Source organism: Orycteropus afer, unplaced genomic scaffold (assembly GCF_000298275.1).
Source record: "Orycteropus afer afer isolate SDZICR_OR568_19922 unplaced genomic scaffold, OryAfe1.0 scaffold00028, whole genome shotgun sequence".
Lineage (NCBI taxonomy): Eukaryota > Metazoa > Chordata > Mammalia > Tubulidentata > Orycteropodidae > Orycteropus > Orycteropus afer.
In genome coordinates this window covers 9,288,709-9,304,802 of record NW_006921615.1, presented here as the reverse complement: position 1 = coordinate 9,304,802, position 16,094 = coordinate 9,288,709, and the positions used below count along the sequence as shown (strand labels likewise).

At 37.4% G+C, this 16,094-nt stretch overlaps 1 protein-coding gene across 1 annotated transcript in view; it reads right to left on the bottom strand.

The window, feature by feature from the left end:
• Positions 1 to 16,094, bottom strand: part of USP6NL (USP6 N-terminal like) — a 257,499-nt gene that overhangs the window by 114,922 nt on the left and 126,483 nt on the right. The gene's annotated exons all lie outside the window — the stretch shown is intronic.

Here is a 16,094-nt window from a genome sequence, read left to right as displayed (position 1 = left end):
AGTGGCTGGTGGGTTTGAACCGCCAGCCGTCTGGTTAGCAGGCAAGTGTCTTAGCCACTATGCTACCAAAGCTCCCTAACTTTAATATTAGCAACTACAAATTTTGAATATCTGTTTATTTACCACTTCAATATTATATAATATATTCAAAATAAAACATTAAGGAGATGTAATAAATCACCTCCCTCAAGAATCAATTTTGAATCTAAATGTCATAAAAATGGGTACTGAAGCAGAAACTGAAACTGAAAACTCAGTCTAAATTTTCAGATAAAACCCACTTGAGTGGAAGATGAGTATTCTAGAAGACTTTTAAAAATTAAAGTAATGGCTCCACAAAATAAACTAGCACAAGATATATTTTAAGGGTTAAGATATATATTCTTTATCTTACATGATGAAAACAATTATGTCCTAATTTGGCATCCAGGTCCCCTTTATCTACTGCTTTAACTACTGCAATAATCTCCTATCTGATTTCCCTCTCTCAGCTGCCTTCTTCCTCATCACTGCCAGGTATCTTTCAAAAACACAAATCTTACAATAAAAGCAGATATTATAATGTGTCATCATATGGATCTGACTACATATGCAAAGCACCATAAATAAAAGATCAATGATATTACTGTATAAAAGGCATCTGTGATCAATAAGAAAAAGATAAGCATTCCAGTAAAAATGCCCTTGCTCATGTGCAAAGGTCATGAGCAAGAAATGCAAAAGAGTAACAATAGCAGCAACAACTACATTTGCATTCTTACTAAGTGCCTGAAAGATAGACAGTACCAGACAGCAGATATAGTGCTATGTAATTTACATGCATGACCATCTTTAATTTTCACAATAGTATTTTAAGGTAGGTATTATTATTAGTCCTATTACACAGGTGGAAAAAAAAAAAAAAAGAGGTTTAGAGATCTTAATCAATTTGTTTAAGGTCATAATGCTGGTAAAGAACAGACACCAAACCAAAACTAAACTCACTGCCATCGAGTAGACTCTTACTCATAGCGACCCTATAGGACAGGATGGAGCTATTCTCCATAGGGTTTCCAAGGTTATAAATCTTCACAGAAGCAGACTGCCTCTCCTTTCTCCCACAGAGCAGCTGGTAGTCTAGAATCACTGATCTTTTGGTTAGCAGCTCAGTGGTTTAACCACTGTGCTTGGCAAATAACAGAATTAAGATTCAAATCAAGGCAGTTTTGATTCTATACCTGTAATTTAAACCACTACTTCGTGCAAAGGAGCTCTGGTGGCGTAGTGCCTAAGGCATTTGACTGCTAACCAGAAGGCTGGTGGTTCAAACACACCAGCCACTCCTCAGAAGGAAGATGGAACAATCTACTTCCGTAGTGATACTGCCTTGGAAACCCAAAGAGGGGTCACTATGAGTCGAAATCAACTCAAAGGCAGTGAGTTTTTGACTTCATGCAAAAGATTACTAAAAGCATTTAAAACAATTTCCACTGAAAGATGGCAGACAGAACACAATTTTATATCCATTCTTCCTAAAACTCTACTAAAATGGTAATATAACTGTTGCTGTCAAGTTCGTTCTGACTCATTATGCCCATGCATGCCAGAACAGAATTGTGTTCCATAGGGTTTTCAACGGCTCATTTTTCAGAAGCAGGTCACGAGCTCTTTCTTCCAGGATGATTCTGAGTGGGCTCCAACCTCCAACTTTCTGAATAGCAGCCAAATACATTAACCATTTGGATTACTCAAACCAAACCCACTCACTGTAATCAAGTCGATTCTGACTCATAGTGACCCCTATCAAGTTTCCAAGGCAGTAAATCTTTACAGAAGTAGATTGCTCACTCTTCCTTCCATGCAGTGGCTGGTGGGTTTGAACCACAAACCTTCTGGTTAGCATTCAAATGCTTTAGGCATAGTGCCACCAGAGCTCCTTTTTGCATTACCCAGAGAGTAAAAAATGGCAATAAAGGGATTCATAAATCTACAAGGACAGGGGGAGAAAGACAGATATACAGATAGAGAAGAGAGAGATTTTGAAACAGACAAAAAAAAATTGGAAGTTGAAAAGATTTAGATAGGAAAAAGCTGAACACTAAGTGAACACTGAGAAAAGGTAAGAAGCAACCTAACTTACATTACAACATTCCCCCATTTAGAGAAAAGCCAGAAAATGGTGGTTCCTGAGGAGCGGTAATGGTGGGATCAAAAGCAAGAGATGGATTAAAAATTATTTCCCTTAGACTGTAAAATGGTACAACCACTGTGGAAAGCAGCATGGTGATTCCTTAAAAAGTTGGAATTAGAAATAGCATTTGACCCAGCCATTCCATTACTAGGTATATACCCTAAAGAAGTGAGAACCACAACACAAACAGACATATGCACACCCATGTTCATCACAGCACTATTTATAATAGCCAAAAGATGGAAACAACCTAGGTGTCCGTCAGCTGAGGAATAGAAAACCAAACTATGGTACATACATACAATGGAATACTATGCAACCCTGAAGAATAATGTAGAATCTCCAAAACACCGCATAATGTGGATGAACTTGGAGGACATTATGCTGAGTGAAATAAGTCAATCACAGAAGGTCATACATTGTATTAGTCTGTTACTGTAAAAAGTCAAGGAAAGGTTTATATATGGAAGGAATTTTTTTTTGTTGGTTACCAGGGGTAGGAAGGAAGGGAACACTGTTAAATAGAGACTATCTATTGATTTGGGTGAAGAGAAGAGCAATATACCAAATGTGAGTGATCAATATGGTGGCATTGAGGAACAGGAAGACATAGAGGTACATGAGAGGTACAGACAACAAAGATGAATCCTTTTGCACATACAGTACTGTGTTGTCGGTGAAGGCAAACATGAGTATACAGGTGGATAGATGGGTGGACAGGATGAACTATGAGGTATGTCCATGCAGAGTGTACCCAAGACCATGTATAGGGTTGGCCGACAATGTTTCTACAAGTATATTGGTATGTTCTGTAAGAATTTCCAGGTGTATAGTAGAGCTGACAAGGGACAAGGTTGTAGTCACTTCTTGGGCACAGCCAGCTACCCAGAGGGAGCAAGTAGTTGGACCTGTGGGCTTGGGACCATAGTCGCAGGGGACATCAAGCTCAATTGGCGTAACATACTACACAAGATATTGTTCTACCTCCTACTTTGGCGAGTAGTGACTGGGATCTTAAAAGCTTGCAAGTACCCATCTAGATGCAACGATGGGTCTCTCCTCAGCCAGAGCAAAGAAGAATGAAGAAAACCAAAGATTCATGGAAAGAATTAGCCCAAATGACTGGTATACCATATGATCCTCAGCCTATACGACTATGAGACCAGAAAAACTAGATGGTACCTGGCTACTACTGTCAACCATTCAGAGGGGGATCTATGTAGGAGATCCTGGATAGAGTGGGAGAACAATCTAGAACAAAACTCAAAATCATCTGGACAAAAAAAGGGACCAGGTTTGCTGGTCTAATAGAGCCTGGTGGAACCACTGAGACTATTATGGCTCCTAGCTGCCCTTCAAGTCTGGAATTGAACCTACACATGTGGCTTCCAGCCAAACAAAAGACAGGCATATGAGGTGAACATTTACACTAGGTAGATACACTCCTTGCAGAGAACTATCATGGAAGAACAGAAGGGTTGTATATGTACAGGGAGATGGCTCACAGAGCAGGAGTGCATGGAGGGGTGGACACAGGGAAGAGGTAACTATTGGGAGGAAGTGAGAGGGGAGCTGTTGCATGGTAGTAAATTGTAGTCAACGTCATGTGACAAATTGTATGTGAACTGCTGTGTGGAAAGTGAAATTGCTCTGTAAACTTTCACCCAAATTAAATTGGGGAAAAAAAAAATTCCCTGAGAGTTGAAAGGATGTGCTACTTATGTGTAGCAGAGGTGAATGTAGGACAGAAAACCAAATGCTCATGCCTAAAACCAAACAACCAGGAAGTAGCAATAGAGTCATGTTGTCTAGCACTATGCAGATAAACAGAAAAAGATCAGTGGAGAGTAGTTACATCTATGGAATGAATATTAATCACGGAGGAATGTGGAAGTCTGCTATTTTTCAAAGAAAAGTCTTACAGACTGCTGCATATTTAAACCAAATATAGCTTTGATAAAACAAAAATCTAATTTTAAAAACAAAGACATGGGGGAAAATAACCACTACACTTGTAAGCTAATGAAATGCGGAGTTTTAAAATATTATTTTTCATTTATCAAACTGACCAAAAAACATACTGATATTACTCAATGTTTGCAGTTCCTTACACTGTAGGTAAACATAAGTTTATAACATCTTTCTGAGCAACAACAACAAAAAATGCCAGAAACCAAACTCACTGAATTAAAAAGTAATTTAATATTATGTATCAAAAATCTTAAAAACAGACATATTCTTTACTCAACAATTCTAATTTGAGGGCTTTATGCCAATGAGATAGTCAAATAATACCATAAATAATACCAAAAATAGTAGAACAAGAATTCGAAAAAAAAATTAGGATTATTAGGTAAAAATGTTTTATGTTACTGTTTTTCTTATTTAGACTGTAAAATGTCAGAACACCATCCTTAGAGCAAGTGAATAAATATCAGTATGCTATTTACTCACTGTGAATAAATACATACATACATATATACAATGGTTCAAACAATGGCAAAAATTACAGTTCTAATTTTCACAGTGAACTAACACAAACAGAAGTCTGAAATAATTAATTTAATTATATACATATTCATTATCCTATTTCAGACTTAAGAGCCTTTATCAATTCCTTTTTCCTTTTCTTTTGCCCAGCTTTGAAACATTACACTAAGACTTTTGCCAAAGGGACTGGAAAAGCAAATTAATAGAAAATGAAACACAAACTAGGGAACTTGACTATCTTTTAAACTCCATTTCCATTATCAGAGCTGTTAAGAGAGAATTTTTACAGTATTAGGCCAAATTCAATGGATGAGTGCTTTCTTCTAATGTATTTTATACCAGTCTTTTATTACTGCTACTAGTTCAATTTAAGAGATAATAAAGAAAAGTTTAAAAATGTAAAGACAACAACTAGAAACAGTATGGAGTTAGGAAACGAAGATGAAAGTACCCCAGCTAAACATCATCGGGACAAATTCAAATTATAAGATACAAACCTTTACACGGGCTCTCTTAATGTAGAAATTTCGAAGATGATAAAACCTAACAATAAAGGTTGTCTTGCTGAGTTGAATAAAATTGTATGCTAATTTTATACACTTAAACATGCTCAGAACAGTTGACTCTAAATCAAATATATGAGTTCTAAATGTCTTAATTCCCTTAGAAATTTCTTATCCTTGTGTTTCCCATGCAGGGCAAATTTTGTAATATTAATGAAAGTATTCTAAAAAGAGAGTGGATTTAAAATCAAACTAATTTTATAATATACAGCCAAACTTGCTTCTTTAAAGAGATTAAATGGGAAACGTCAATCCTTACCAACACTGAAGTTAGAGACATTATTTAATAATCTGCACTGTAAGGCAAATCTCTAAGACTAAGAATTAGCAACATTTTGTAGGACTTACTATAATTAAAGTATTTTATACTTTCTGATCTGCGGTTGAGAAGTTTATTAAGAATAAAACTAGAATATTTCCTTTGGTTTCATTCTGATTGCTTATTTAGAAATTCCATTGAGAGAACAAAGAGTATACCCTAAAACATTGACCACAAACAGCATCAACAGCTGTCATACGTCTGTGTGCAAGTGTGCATTGCGTTCCAGGCACCTACTGAACAATGACAGCTGTGTTAGTTGGTACTGACATCATGTGTCAATAGCAAATAAAAATTTAATAAGGGCAGTACACCATCAATTCACACTACATTTTCATATTCTCACTGCATGATAAATCTATAACTAATGAAAGTTTGCTTGGAAAAACTTGTTTTAAAATACAGTAGCATTTGTATTTGTTAACTAAAGGGTAACAAACTGTTATAATAAACGTAGCTAAAGAAAAAGTTCCTATTATTAACAATAGAACCATTGGAGAAATATGTAGACCAACTACAAACCTTTTCAGTTCTCTTACTTTACCAACATCTTCGTTTCGGTTTTTTAATACATGCCCAGGATTTCAAAGAATAAGGGGTCTATTTTAAACAGTAAGGATTAGAAGATGTTTGGATCAAATAGTCAAGTATACAGGAAAAGATCTCTGGGCATAAATTTATGGAAGAAACGACAATTACGGAAATTTATGAAGCATTTTAAAAATTGACATTTTAAGAAGAATTCTAATTCAATTTAAACTCCCAAGAACTTTTAAAAATCAATTATCCTCCTGAATTACGTTTTTTTTTTAATATAAAAAAGTAGGCATTATGTATGTGTCATTAAGTTACCACAAACTCACAATGCTATAAAGCTATTAATGCAAATTTGTACAATGCTATTAAAATTTAAATTAAATCCAATAAAATAAAATCGAAGGCAGGTAATTCTTCCCAGTGTATATTTTAACAGATGAGCATTAAACATACTAAATAAACAATTTCATTTTAAAAAGTACTTTACCGTTGGTTAGATAATCAGTCTGGCCTTGAGAATTAACAATCACTTCAGCCCTCATAGAGTAAATTTATCTATTCCAAGATTTCATTGTTATTTCACACTTCTTGAGCACACCAAGAAGGTTACATGGTACCTCACACATTCTGCAACTAACTAAAACAAAGAGGAAGGCAGCTCACTTTACACTATTTCAAAGACAAGTACAAGAAAGAAAAAGTTTGAGATGCATTCTGTCTTTTTCTAAAGGAAAGGGGGGTGGGGAGGAAGACTTTGCTGTGTGGTTACACAGACTACAGATATTCAAACAAAGATAGTATTTGTTGAGAGTGAAAACATGGCTTTCAGGCTAGATCCCAAGTATGAACCACAGCAGCCTACACCCAGCATTCCATCTAACAACAAACAGGGGCTTTAAACAAGCAGCTTCATAATATGCCTTAATCTTGTACTACTAAATATGCCACATTCTTAGTACTCTTAATACTTTATTTAGTACTAAGGAGCAACAAAGAAAATTTTTATTTAAAACTTTAAATTAAAGCTAAAGTAAGAAATGTACCACCCTCAAATATATTTTATAACCTAATATAATGTATTTCTTATTTTTGCAGTGTTCCCTCCCTTCCACCCCTGGTAACCAACAAAAAAATTTTCCTTCCATATATAAACTTTCCCTGACTTTTTACAATAATGAACTAATACAGTATTTGTCCTTCTGTGATTGACTTCTTTGAATAAGTTAATAATGAACTAATACGATATTTGTCCTTCTGTGATTGACTTATTTCACTCAGCATAAAGTCCCCCAAATTCATCCACGTTATCCAGTGTTTTATAGATTCTACATTATTCTTTAGTGTTGCATAGGGTGTATGTACCATAGTGTGTATGTACCATTGTGTGTATGTACCATAGTTTGCTTATTCATTCTTCTGTTGACGGGCACCTAGGTTGTTTCCACGTTTTTGCTAATGTAAATGGTGCTGCGATGAACATGGGTGTGCACAGATCTGTTCTTGTCCTGGCTCTCACTTCTTTAGGATATATACCTAGTAATGGGATTATATAACCTAATATAATTTTTAATGATAAGTTTTAATTGGAAAACTTCAGCCCGTTTCCGATACTATAAGCAAGTGCATGCTAATGCAGTGGCTCTGGAAATTTTTAACACACATATACAAACAAATGTCTCATGAAAAAATATGTATAACTACTACAGGATGTACTCTGAAATATGCTATTCTACTTATTCTTTCTTCCTTCCCTTTATTGCTTTTCTTCTTTCTTCCCTTTAAATGCAATCTGGAAACCACTTTGCAAAAGTTAACAGCCCTGAACTTTCGATAGTTCAGACATAGACCCATCCATCTATGGACAACTGATCTTTGTCAAAGGCCCAAAGCCCATTAAATGGGGAAGAGATAGCCTCTTTAACAAATTGTGCTGGCAAAAGTGGATATCCACCTGCAGAAAAATGAAACGAGACCCATACCTCACCCCATACACAAAAACAAACTCAAGCTGGATCAAAAACTTAAATGTAAAACCCAAAACTATAAAATTCATCAAAGATAAAATAGAGGCAAATCTAGGAGCCCTAATTTATGGCATAAATAGACTGTCAAGCATAACCCAGAATGTGCAGGAGATAGAAGAGAAGCTAGATGACTGGGACCTTTTAAAAATTAAATTCTTGTGCACATCGAAAGATTTCATCAAAAAGGTAAAAAGAGAACCTACAGATTGGGAGAAAATATTTGCCTATGACATATCTGACAAAGGACTTATCTCCAAAATCTACAGAAAACTTCAACACCTCAACACCAAAAAGACAACCCAATTCACAAATGAGCAAAAGACTTGAACAGACACTTCACCAAAGAAAATATACAAGCAGCCAACAATCACACGAGAAATTGCTCATGATCATTAATCATTAGAGAGATGAAAATCAACACAACAATGAGATATCATCTCACCACAGCAATAATAGCAAAGTTCAACAGATCAGATGGTAACAAATGCTGGAGGGGTTGTGGAGAGATTGGAACTCTTGTGCACTGCTGGTGGGATTGTAAAATGGTACAACCATTGTGGCAAACGGTATGACGTTTCCTTAAAAAACTGAAAATAGAAGTACCATTTGACCCAGCAATTCCATTACTAGGAATATATCCGAAAGAGGTGAGAGATAGCGCACGAACAGACATATGTACACCTATGTTCATTACGGGAGCTCTGGTAGCATAGTGGCTAAGGCACTTGACTGCTAACCAGAAGGCAGGCGGTTCAAACCCACCAGCCACTCCTCGGAAGGAAGGTTGGGCAATCCTACTTCCGTAGTGATACTGCCTTGGAAACCCAAGGAGGGGTCGCTATGAGTCGGGGCCGACTCGACGGCAAACAACAACAACAACAACAACATGTTCATTACAGCACAATTCACCATAGCAAAGAGATAGAAACAACCTAAACGTCCATCAACGGATGAGTGGATCACCAAATTACGGTACCGTGCACACAATGGAATACTATGACACATTATAGAACAATGAGGGATACGCAAATCATCTTGCAACGTGGATGAACCTGGAGGACATTATGCTGAGTGAACTAAGTCAATCACAGAAGGACAAGTACTACATGAGCCCATTACTGTAAAAAGACAGAGAAGGGTTTGCTTGGGAAAGTGAACTCACCTAGTGGGTTGCCAGGATGGGGAGGGAATGGGAGGGATTAATTTAGGGTTAGTTGGGGCTTACACGCTGACATGGGTATGGGGAGAGATATACGGGAAGGATATATGACCACCATGATAACATTAGGAAATGAGAGGACACCGAACTGTGCACATAAGAGATAGACGACAGATGCTAAAACCAACCAGTGTGTCCACAGCACCACATGGCCATTAACACCAAACACCAGGCTACACAGATAAACACATAAACACCTGAGATGATCAGACAGGAGTCAGTGAATAGAGATATACTCTAGACCAAGGATAGACTCAGCTGAGTCTAATCTTGTACAGATACCAGTGATACAAAATACCTGCAGTCCTTACAGAAACAATAGAAGGCAGACACAGAGTAATCCCTCACAGACATCCCGACACTATGGGAGAGAGATCCAATAGGGCTACTACCTCAGGACCATAGTACTGGGGGACACCAGACTCAATTGGCACAACAAAATACATAAAAGTGTTGCTCCACATCCTATATTGGTGAGTAGTGGCTGGGGTCTTAAAAACTTTCAAACAGCAATCTAAGATGCAGCTAATGGTCGCCTAGCATCGGAAGTGAAGAAGAATGCCAAAAAAAATAGGGGGGGGGGGCATTTAGAAGCAATCGGCCCTAGGACACGATGGCCCTTGAGACCAGAAGAACTGGATGGTGCCTGGCTACCAATGCCAACCACTTAGGAAAGGATCAAATCTGGAGATCCTGGATAGAGTGGGAGGGAAAACATGAAACAAAATGCAAAACCTCAATAATGACCAGAATTACTGATCAGATGAAATCTGGTGAGACTCCCAATACTATGGCCCTGAAATTCATTCAGAGCCTGGAATAAAACTCACCCCCAGGGGCAGGCTCTCAGCCCAATAGTTAACAAGATGTGCAGGCAGACCGCTCAACCCAGGATGCCGCACCCACACACTCAATAGTAACACATCCCTTAGAGCAATAGACCATGGGACACCAATGCACCAACATTCAAACTGAGGAAATGCAGGACAAACAGGAGTGCATAATTATGAGGGGCACAGGGGGAGGGTTGCAGGGTAGAGAGGGGAGGAGACTGGGTTAGAGAGGGAGGGAGGGAAAGAAGGAAGGAAGGAAGGAAAGAAAGAAAGAAAGAAAAAAGTTAACAGCCCTATTAGAGGCGTGCCTGTGATCATTAATTATACTTAACTTGACACTAATTAATTAAATTTATCCTCTGCTTAAACCAGTTGTAATACTCGACATAAGCAAAAGATCTCAGAAGCTTAAAGAGAACCAAACAAATCATGTATCATACCAGGGATGAAAAGTCAGACTAGCATCAGACTTCTAATCAGAAGATAGTCAAGCACTATATTTAAAGTTCTAAGGAAAAAAAAAAAAAAAAAAAATTACCATGTATACCAAGCCAAAGTATCAATTAAGCATGAGGAAAATATAAAAACATTTTTAGATATTACAAGGTATGGTGGGAGCTGAATAATGCTGCCGTCCACCACCACATCCTAATATCTGGAACCTGTGAAAGTTACCTTTATGGCACAATGGATTTGCAGATGGGATTAAATTAAGGATTTTGAGATAAGGAAATTATGCTGGATTATTCAGGTGAGCCCACTATTATCACAAGGATCCTTGTAAGACGGAGGCAAGAGTCAAAGAATAAAGTAGAACATATGACAATGAACAGGTTGAAGTGGTATAAGGGAGAGGCTGTTGTTGTTGTTATGTGCCGTCGAGTCGGACCCGACTCATAGTGAGTCCTCCTTGGGTTTCGGAGGTGGTATCACTACAGAAGTAGATTGCCCAACCTGCCTTCTGAGGAGTGGCTCGTGGGTTTGAACCTCCAGCCTTCTGGTTAGCCAATCAAGTGCCTTAGGCACTATGCTACCAGAGCTCCCAAGGGAGAGACTACTAGCTAAGAAATGCAGGTAGTCTCCAGAAGCTGGAAAAGGCCAGGAAACAGATTCTCCTGTAGAACTTCCAGAAGGAACCAGCCTGCCTACTCTTTGCCTTTAGCCCAGTGAAATTGATTTTAAACTTCTGGCCTCCAGAACTGCAGAATAAATTTATATTGTTTTAAGTCACCAAACTTGTGGTATTGGTTACAGCAACAAGAGAAAACTAACATATAAGGATCCAATGTTTCTTAAAAAAAAAACAAAAAACTGAGAATATACTACAGAAAAACAAAACAACAGTAAAAGCAATTAAAAAGAGATGCAGACAAAGGATTCATGAAATCACCGAAGTAGCCCAGAAGGTCAAAATTAATTAGACATTTCCATATTATAACTGTGTAACTGCCTAAAGTGCAATCAGTCTACATTAGCATAGGAAATTCAAGGTATTTTTGAGGAAGAACATTAACTTCCAGGCAACATATACATCATGTTTACTATTAGTGAAACCATAAAAGTTGAAATCAAAAGACAACAAAAGAGGATAGAGATTAGAATACTCAGGCCAAGCAACCCACTACTCATTGCCCCTGCCATCAAATCAATTCCAACTCACAGCAACCCCCATAGGGTTTCCGAGGCTGTAAATCTTTACGGAAGCAGAATGCCTCTTCTTTCTCCCATGGAGCAACTGGTGGGTTTAACCGCCGACCTTTTGGTTAGCCACCCAACGCCTTTGTACTTCCAACCATAGCTCCACCAGAGCTCCTCAGACCAAATGAAACACAGTCTAAATATGAAATACAAAGGGGCATAACTGAATAACTGATGGCATATAAGAAAAGTGAATTGACCTTGACACCTTCAACATTAGGATTATATTTCCTTCCCTATGTATCTCATCACAGTATTTGCACTGAAGAAAACGACATTTATATTATTATGATTATGTAAGAATTTTATCGGTTTTTAATTTCAGAATCAATTATAGACAAAGTGTGCCAAACTCAACTCTGATATATAGATATAAAAATAGGTATAGATACATCCACCCTCTACTCCAAACCTAAATCCCTCTTCCTGGAAGCAACATTGTTACCTACCAAAAATATTCTCCATACACTATGCATGTATACATACACTCTCTCTCTCTCTTACATCTCCCTCTTCTATTAAAAAAATAGTATCGTTCCATGAATAATTATACACTTTACTCTTTTTTCACTCATCCGTACATCATCACACTGATAGATGTACCCAGTGGTGTGCCAGTGAAAGTTTAGCAACTGGCTCTTGAGGGAAGGGGCTGAGATGATGAGCCCGGATTTGTGGCGTCTGCTGATTTCCATGCTGTGAATACACTCCCACCAAGGTGGTTGAGTTCAAGCAACCAATGTGAGATCACTGAACGCAGATGTATATAGATACTTGTGTGGCTGTTTTGACAAGGAAATCTGGACATTTCTAAGAACTTTTATGTGTTTAAGAACTTTTATGTGTTTATGGTATTGGTTCTTTCATATATCTAGCTTTCAGCCTTTCATTGTCTCTATCCTCGATTATGACTGTTTGTACTATTTTTATATTTGCAGCTATGATCAGAATCTTTTTGTTAGGGTTGTTGCTCCCAAGTGAATATGAGAAAGAGGGAAAGAAGCCAAAGGATTTTTCTAAGGTTATTACACTAGTGGAGGAAGGAAGAAGGAGGGGACAAATGGGCTACTGAGGTTGTGCATCTTTTAAGAAGAAATTTGTCTGACACAGAACTAACTAAGCTATAAAAGACAGAAATGGCACTGGGCTGAGAATGTACAGGAATACAGGGATTAGTTTATAGATGACCTCTGAATGAAGGGTATAAAAGGGACAGGAGGAGATGCTAGATCAGTTCTTTCAGGATCTTCAGATGATGCTTTTGGCATAGAACATCTTGGGATGCTATTCCAGGATAAGCTATCTGGTGGGGAGGGCAATATGCATAACTTTTAGCTACCCATATTTATATCCATTTCACACAGAATAACCAATCAAAAGAAGTGCTATTGAAGGTTCTCTTGTTGCTAATGTACCTTCCTTTACTTTTACATGTTTGCTGGTTTTTAGTTGTGATTTGATGTTGATCTGCCTATTCTTCCTCTGAGCATTCCTTCCAGCCTGGGATCATGTCAAGATAAATGCTGAATTTCTTAGCGGTGGTTATCTATTAAGATCTTATCATTTAAAATAAGCTTTGTTCTTGATAAATCTTGGTCCATGCTATACTACAAAAGTGATCACAAATTAATGGAATCTTTGATACATAGGGCTTCTTCTTTTGATTGAAAGATAAGATGAATTAAGAAACTGATGTCAGAGACACAAGTCATTCAAATAATTTCACTAAAAAAAGAACATTCGCTATATGAATATACTGAACTGGAAATGAAAGTCATCAGGAAATGAAGCATGGAGCAATTTCAGGGCCGTGCTAGTCTGTCTTGTTTCTTAGGCTAAAAGGACTCACTGATGGTGATCTGCTTCTCTCTTCATATCAGGCTACTACTATTCAGCTGTGCTAGTGACCTAGTAAGTAAGTGAGGATAGGTTAATATGCTTTTTTCGCTTCAGATCTAATGCCACATCCTCCAATCAGCCAGTAGAGAAGATATTTCAGTCTCCATCTGTCAGTGTCCTGTAGCTTACTTCTCAAAAGGAAGAAACAGAATCACTCCTGACTCCCTAGAACTCCAAAGATGAGACAAGTAACTCCTATGTTGATGTGTAAGATGATTCACAAAGAAAAAGGATATAAAGTGGCATAATACCATTACTACTGATGAGAAAGATAACTGGTGGCTATTGAATATGAGTGTAATTCCACATCTGCGGGCAAGGTTGAATGACAAAACTGCCAACAATAGATACTTAGAACCAAGACATATATATGAGTCATTTTACTCATTAAACCTGCTTATAGATGCTGACAAACTCCAGATTATACCTTAGCACTTTTTCCAGCAATATGATTATATATTTTAATAGATTACACAATACCTATTTGTAACAACTCCCTATTTGTAGCTGTTTTATAACCTGTTCATTCAGACTTTACTATGCTCCAGGTACCACGCTGGGCTTTTAACAAACATAATCTCACCAATTCCTCACAATAAACTACTGTATTAGTTTTATTACTACTCTCAGTTTACAAATGGGAGACCCAGATGTGGAGAGATTAAGTAATTCAGGTCATATGGGAAGTAAGTGGCAGAGCACTATTTAAAGTCAGGCAATGTGATCTCAAAACCACGTTTCTAACCACCAACTAATTTGTTAAAATTTAAGTCCCACTGACGTTGAGTCAGTCTGACTCAGAGACCCTATAGAACATAGTAGAACTCCCCCATAAGATTTTCTAGGCTGTAATCCTTACAGAAGCAGACTGCCTCATCTTCTCCTGCTGAGTGGATGGTGGGGGTTTGAACTGATGACCTTTCAGTTAGCACCTGTGTGCTTAACCACTGCGCGGCCAGGGCTCCCTAAACTGTAAATAGATGTCCTCATTACATGTTTTCTCACTTTTAATACTCTATTTCTTTCTTTAGAAACAAATCTATCTGTGATTCTTCTGAATTCTTAATGGTTGGGTTTTCTGGCTTTCAGTGGCCTTTAAATCTCATCACATTAAACTGTCAATTATTCATGAAAATATAATTTAAAGGAAAAGCAAACATCTTCATAAATTCTTAACTCTTGACCTACAGAGATACCAAATATAAATAAAACCATTTTCAAGCTGAGTTAGAAAAAACCCAGCAATGCTGTGTATTAATATTGTATTTTCCCCAATAAAGAACTGTATGGGACCAAGAAATCCCCTTCATTTTCAGCATTTTGTTGGTTATAAGGCAGGGTAACTATTTAATAAAGTTTCCTTATATTTATACTTAACCAAAAATTGAAAATAATTCTAACCATAGACACAATGTATTATTTAATCATGTTTTTATTCAACAGCTCCTGTGCTCAAGACCATGCAGTAGAGGGAGGCCATCAACAAGGCATGGAACCTGCCCTGAGAGGCTCCAGACCAATAGGAGAAGGTTAAAATACCACACACATTGTGATTAATACTTTAAGAAAAGTTTGTGCAATATGCCACCAGAGCATAATAGAGGAGGAAACGGAACAGAAAAAAACTGGAAAGAAATGTACCAAAATGTTAACAAATGGATACTTCTGAGAGGAAACAAAATTTTATTTTCTTCCTTACATTTCTGTATTGTTTCTGTGACTGAGGGCACGGCCATTCTGAATGTTTACAAATGGCGACCATTTTGGATATTTAAAGTGACTGAAGGTGCAACCATTTTGAATCTTTGAAAGTGACAACCATTTTGGGTTTTAAAGGGATAGCATTCTTATTCAGATTCCAGAGACCTAAGAATAGGCTCTGTTGGCCAAGGTCGGCAGGGGCATAGGAGAGGCTGGCAACAGGAAAGGAGACAGGTGGTGTGTCTGTAAGTGCTGTCAACTAGTGAATAAAGGAGCACAGCACAGTACCCTGCTTGCGTAGATAACATACAAACAAAACAAAGAAAACAAAAATCATGGGCAAGTCACTCCAACATACAATCACCAATTAAATATAAACACAAAAACATCAAAATGCCTTGGAGACAACAGAACATCACAGTCTACACAAAGAAGCAAGATAAAGCAGGAGAAACAAGGGACCGGGATACAGAACCAAAACACATCCCTGAAGAAGAGGCAGCACTGGAACTCCCTGATAAGGAATTCAAAAGAATTATATTTAGGTATCTTCAAATAATTGAGAGATAGATCAAGGAAAACAAAGACAAAACCCTAGAACAATTTTGAAAGACAATACATGAACAAAATGACAAAATAAA